A 7,388-nucleotide genomic window follows, 5' to 3' on the forward strand; every position below is an offset into this window, starting at 1 on the left:
CCTCACCAGTCGGCCCTAGGATGGGATAATGTCCACCCTATCCTCCCCACTCGGCCCAAGTGTGGGCTAATGTCTATACCCAATCCTCACCAGTCGGCCCTAGGATGGGATAATGTCCACCCTATCCTCCCCACTCGGCCCAAGTGTGGGCTAATGTCTATACCCAATCCTCACCAGTCAGCCCTAGGGTGGGATAATGTCCACCCTATCCTCCCACTCGGCCCAAGTGTGGGCTAATGTCTATACCCAATCCTCACCAGTCAGCCCTAGGGTGGGATAATGTCCACCCTATCCTCCCCACTCGGCCCAAGTGTGGGCTAATGTCTATACCCAATCCTCACCAGTCGGCCCTAGGATGGGATAATGTCCACCCTATCCTCCCCACTCGGCCCAAGTGTGGGCAATGTCTATACCCAATCCTCACCAGTCGGCCCTAGGGTGGGATAATGCCCACCAAATCCTCCCCACTCGGCCCAAGTGTGGGCTAATGTCTATACCCAATCCTCACCAGTCGGCCCTAGGATGGGATAATGTCCACCCTATCCTCCCCACTCGGCCCAAGTGTGGGCAATGTCTATACCCAATCCTCACCAGTCGGCCCTAGGGTGGGATAATGCCCACCAAATCCTCCCCACTCGGCCCAAGTGTGGGCTAATGTCTATACCCAATCCTCACCAGTCGGCCCTAGGATGGGATAATGTCCACCCTATCCTCCCCACTCGGCCAAAGTGTGGGCTAATGTCTATACCCAATCCTCACCAGTCGGCCCTAGGATGGGATAATGTCCACCCTATCCTCCCCACTCGGCCCAAGTGTGGGCTAATGTCTATACCCAATCCTCACCAGTCGGCCCTAGGATGGGATAATGTCCACCCTATCCTCCCCACTCGGCCCAAGTGTGGGCTAATGTCTATACCCAATCCTCACCAGTCAGCCCTAGGGTGGGATAATGTCCACCCTATCCTCCCCACTCGGCCCAAGTGTGGGCTAATGTCTATACCCAATCCTCACCAGTCAGCCCTAGGATGGGATAATGTCCACCCTATCCTCCCCACTCGGCCCAAGTGTGGGCTAATGTCTATACCCAATCCTCACCAGTCAGCCCTAGGGTGGGATAATGTCCACCCTATCCTCCCCACTCGGCCCAAGTGTGGGCTAATGTCTATACCCAATCCTCACCAGTCGGCCCTAGGGTGGGATAATGTCCACCCTATCCTCACTTGTCGGCCCTAGGATGAGATAATGTCCACCCTATCCTCACTTGTCGGCCCTAGGATGAGATAATGTCCACCCTATCCTCACTTGTCGGCCCTAGGATGGGATAATGTCCACCCTATCCTCACTTGTCGGCCCTAGGATGGGATAATCTCTACCCTATCATCACTTGTCGGCCCTAGGATGGGATAATGTCCACCCTATCCTCACTTGTCGGCCCTAGGATGGGATAATCTCTACCCTATCCTCACTTGTCGGCCCTAGGATGGGATAATGTCCACCCTATCCTCACTTGTCGGCCCTAGGATGGGATAATCTCTACCCTATCCTCACTTGTCGGCCCTAGGATGGGATAATCTCTACCCTATCCTCACTTGTCGGCCCTAGGATGGGATAATGTCCCCCCTATCCTCACTTGTCGGCCCTAGGATGGGATAATGTCCACCCTATCCTCACTTGTCGGCCCTAGGATGGGATAACGTCGGCCCTAGGATGGGATAATCTCTACCCTATCCTCACTTGTCGGCCCTAGGATGGGATAATCTCTACCTTATCCTCACTTGTCGGCCCTAGGATGGGATAATGTCCACCCTATCCTCACCAGTCGGCCCTAGGATGAGATAATGTCCACCCTATCCTCACTTGTCGGCCCTAGCATGGGATAACGTCCCCCCTATCCTCACTTGTCGGCCCTAGGATGGGATAATGTCCACCCTATCCTCACTTGTCGGCCCTAGGATGGGATAATGTCGGCCCTAGGATGGGATCATGTCCACCCTATCCTCACCAGCCCGCCCAAGCATGGGATTGTGTCTGCCTTCTGTTCAACACTCGGTCGAAGTATGGGATAAGGTTGTCACACTTTGGTAGTATAGGTTTAACTGTATGTCAATGTAAATCTGCGATTTGTAATACGAGAGACTGCAGTCTGGAGTCTAAATGCGCCCGTTTATCAGATATACAAATTTCATATACAAGTTTCATACGTAAGGCATTATTCATTTATAGAAATATGCCAGAACAAATCAGCTCGTATTCACTTATTGTTTTTACTCGTATAATCCCAGATTATTACGCGCCTCACGTTTCGTATCAGCGTAGGCATTTCGCTTCATGCGTCCTCCGTGATCCCACGTGAGCTCACTCATCGCATCCAAACTGTATTCCTGACAGCTGATGACAAGATAAACATGACGATAATCTGTTAATAGATTAAAGGGTCAGTTTTTCGTGAATGAATGGAACAGGCTTGAAACTAGTGACGCGGGTGGCTTATTGGAAGGATTAAGAGCAATACCATTGCGAAGGGCAGTATGGATGAAATACAATGACATTACTATGTAAAGCAAAAGGAATAAAAACGTTGTTGAGATGGAGCTACCCACAGTATCGGATAGTCCGAGCAGTTGCTGGTGAGCTACGGGGTAGAGGTGTTTGTGGTGGAGTGGGGGTGGCACGGGGTGGCGGGTTAGCCTTGGTCTCAGTGGTTTGTGGATATTTTGGGGTGTGGTCTGATGTTGCTGACTCGTTTTTTAGTTTCTAGACTGAACAGATATACACCAAAGAATTTCTTCAGCCGTTATAAACAGAAGTTGATAATCTACACTAATCAAATCTACAACATCATTATGCCACACACACCTGTTTGTGATAGACGTACCATATTCTGTCTTCCTTGCCCTGTTGAATAAACTACAAAGGGATGCCACAAGACTCTAGAATATATGGGAAAAAGTCTAGATTGCTATATCTCTGGGCTTAAGTTACGAACTATTCTGGGCTTCTAAATTTTCAAATTATTATTTAAATTTTATTATGGGGCGAAATATCAGTCCAGATGTATGATGCAAGGTGTAGGCAAATGAAGATTTTCCGGCACTTTCGTCAATATGCGTGTACGGTGTTTTGGGGCGGTGGGGTAGCCTAGTTATTCAAGCGCCCGCTCGTCACGCCGAACACCCGGGTTCGATTCACCACATGGGTACAGCGTGTGAAGCCAATTTCCGGTGTCCCCTTCCGTGATATTGCTGGAATATTGCTAAAAGCGGCGTAAAACCGTACTCACGCACCCTTTGATGCTACGTAAATCACATGTCCAAGCGCCTTATCTTTGTAGCCTGTTAGTACAGACCATGAACCAATTATACCCAATACAGCCCATGCAAGTCTAGAATGTGTGACAAGTCTAGAAATTGAAGAAAGTCTCCGGGCTCCTTTTTATTATATTTTACTCATGGAAACGAAAATGGGAACACATGAAAGTACACGTGTTCCTTTCTTTTCCAGACTTTCACCCACAGTGCAATACAAAGCTTGTGAAGAAAACTGGAAAAGAACAAAAGAACACTTGTACTTTCTGGTGTTCTTCTGTAGAACATGTTCATTTCAAACACTAGATGTTAGTCTAGGATCTGTGTGGACGCAGGTTTGATGAAATTAGACTTAATGCACTTCTACTTCAGCAGAAGATATACATTAGAAAATATAATTCAGTGGTAGTGGCAAGAGTTGTATCAAACTTACAGAAATTGAAATGCATATACAGACTACAAATGTGCACATGAAGGACTGGGGCCCGTCTCACAAAGCTATCGGAGCGCTACGATTGTCGTAAGTCTACGTTACAGTGTAGGTGGTCTTTTCGTATGGAGGGGTGCGGTTGGGGTGGTGTTGGTCTAACGACATACTCATCTTTCGCTTATACAACGCCCACCCTCTTGAAATGTTCCCCTGTGTCACCGCCCTCAGTCTCTAGTCACACATATATGTTCAGTAACTATAACACGTAAAATACAATTACAAAACAACTCTCTCCTGGAAGATCCGGGGTTCGATTCCCAACATGGGCCCACAGTGTGAAGCCCATTTCTAGGGTCCCCCGGGAATATTGCTAAAGCGGCGTAAAACCATACTCACTCACTACCCCCTCAGTGGGACAGCGTCCTACTTTACGCACTCTGATAGACTTAAGATAGTCGTAAAGCTAAGGTCTTAGTTTGACCATATGCTGTTACGGTTATGCGGCTTATCAGTGTGCCTGAGTTACGATGATTTACCACTTTGAATAGACAGCATTGTGCTTCTATCAAGTGTGTACAGAGGGTTAAAGGTAAAGACTGGCAACTGCTCGAGATAAGGTGTGCTGCGTGACTGCAGATAATTGATAAATGGATTGTGATATCTGAAGATCCCTCAGAACCATCTCCGTAATCTACAATGTACACTGCGCGTTCGAATCCCCACCTGGGTACAATCTGTGAAGCCCATTTCTGGTGTCCCCCGCCGTGATGTTGCTGGAATATTGCTAAAAGCGGCGTAAAACCAAACTCAGTCAGTCAGTCAGTACAATGTACACTGTGAACACCCATTGATCCATAGTTATTTATTTGTGTAGATGTTTCTAACAAAACAGTTTCAGATTGGACACCTTCGCCGGAGGGTTGATTTCAGTAATCTCATTCCACATTCACCGATATTCCAGCTTTATAATATGACGACAGTCTGTAAATGATCGAATACTGACCGGACAATCTTGTGATTCATCGATCCACGCAAAAATCCAAACAAACTCGGTTATAACGAACTGACTGATATAACGAACTTGTTGTCATGTCCCGACCTCTTTCCGTATATTCTTGTCGAAATTCATACAACCATAGTTTAATGTAGTTTAGAAGACATACCATTGATTTACCCAAAGAAATACAATGTATAGTATTTCTCCACCCCGACTTCTCCAGTCGGAAGCACTGTATAATAAAGCTTGGTATATTCTTAGGTTTCCCGTATGTAGTGAGTGAGTGAGTGAATGGGTTGGTGAGTGAGTGATCGTGATGAGTGAGTGAGTGAGTGAGTGAGGGAGCGAGTCTCTGAACAGTATTCCAGTTCTACGGAGTGTCGTCTTTTAGTGTATGTGTGAGGAGTGAGTTGGTGAGTTTAGTTTTACGCCGCTTTTAGCAATAAACCTGCAATATCACGGCTGGGGGACACCAGAATGGGCTTCACACATTGTCCGATGTAAGGAATCGAACCCGGGCCTTCAGCGTGACGAGCGAACGCTTTAACCTTTAGGCTACCTCACCGTCCCCGCATGTGTGAATAAGTTCCGCATATTACCTGCATGGTAAAGAAAAGATGCACTCATGTTTGATGATGGATAAAAATATAACAAACAAGAAATGGTTAGCATGCTGATGTATTCATTCTTCATCCCTCAGGTTACGTAATCCAGACATTATTCAAATTCTAACTTGTGAAATGCTTCCTTTAAACCAGGTTATATAAAATAAAATATGGGCGAAAATGTTTTACGTCACTTAACATTATATTCAATGCAAACATCGCCCGATAGCACGATAGCGAGTTCAATACAGCGTAATATGTTGGGAATCGAACCCAGACTTTCTGCATGACAAGCCAACCCTTCAACCTCTCGACCACGCTACCGCTACTGTTTCTTTTGAGTAAGATGCATAGTGTCAAATCAGCGGTATGGCCCTGTTAATATCGATATTGTTTTACTCAGGTCAATAAAAACCGATATCGACCTCTACAAGAGTCTATAATTGTATATTATCATCCAAAACTGTATTCCACAGGAGATATCGCTTATTTGAGATCATATATCTCCTATCTCGTTTTGACAGTAGATTTTGTACAATGCCCTGACAATGTTATGACGTCATGAACTTGGTGACGTCACAATGCTATGACATCGCTGAACTGCAAGTCTAATGGTAGTACAATGTTGAGAGATGTGCATTTTTCATTGGAAACTACACAAAGAATGATTTTTGATGATAAATAGAATCTCACCCTCGTGTCTACTGATATCAATTATATCAATACTCGTTGATAAAGGTAAAAATATCCTCGGCAAGCCTCGGATATTTGTAACTTTATCAACTCGTGTTGATATAATTGATATCAGTAGACACTTGGGTGAGATTCTCTATATACCGAATCGTCGCTTTTGTATAATAATGCAGTTGATCATCCACAAAGACTTGCCATGCCTATTACTTACAACTTCTAGAGTGCCTCTGAAAGATAGCTAACCAGTACATGCACTAGAATCGTATCGAATACAAACGATCATGAGAGTTAATAACATAAAGCCTACATTTATCGTGGACTTGTACCCTTACTATCCCGATCCAGGGATGGCTATATATGACGTCACAATGGTCACTTGTTGTGACCAACACAATTTTCTTTTAAACCAACGACACAACACAACTGAGCTCAAATAAGTTTCTTGCCTGTACTCCGAAAACAAGTGCAAGCCAACTGGGGTCCCCAAATACAAACCATTCAAAGTCAAATAGAGATAAAGAGTAATGGGTACACAGGTGAAAATTAGGTGCTGAGCTATAGTGTATAAACCTATAATAAAATCACTTGACACGAAGACGCATGTCCGGATGTTGGATTCACCAACATTATTTTTATTATTTATTTATTTATTTATTTATTTAAAACGATTTTAATCTTTCTTCAGAGATTGAACGGTAGCGATCATTTAGATCAAACGTTGATGAAACTAAACGTTTGATGGTAACGATGAGGCTATTATTTTACCGATTCTACAGCTATTTTATGTAATAAAAAATAAATTAATAATAAACATTAAAATAAGGAGACTTCCGTCTGAGTAATGGTGCTAAAAGTGTCGGGGGAACATCAAATACTACGGCGATTACGGCATTCGAACCTCAGAATCATGTAACATCATCATCATCGCTTATCTTATCATCATCATTAATATTGCTGTTATTGATATAACTAGTAGGATTACTTATCTATGCCTCGTGAAAGAGAGTGACTCACCAACTGCTCGTACGTCAATATATTCATTCAAAATGTCAATATCAATCGATGTGTAAATAGCTCTGTATATTCAAATAATCTTTTGACAATAATACATACATATTATTGCACAGTTCCCTACGTATTTATGCATGCAAAGCAAAGCACGGCGTCTCAAACACTAAATTATATGTCGAAAATCACGACATGTTTCCACGTGAAATTTCCATCAGCAATTTTCATTGTAAGAAAGAACGCACGTGACACACAGTTTGACAATACATACGCCAGGAATATAGTCCTTATATAAACAATGTGAAAATGATCGATATCCCTTTCATCCAACTTTAATACATTTCACGTAT

The sequence above is a fragment of the Haliotis rubra genome, unplaced genomic scaffold (genome assembly GCF_003918875.1).
Source record: "Haliotis rubra isolate DU_JTF1 unplaced genomic scaffold, ASM391887v1 Scf213, whole genome shotgun sequence".
Taxonomy (NCBI): Eukaryota; Metazoa; Mollusca; class Gastropoda; order Lepetellida; family Haliotidae; genus Haliotis; species Haliotis rubra.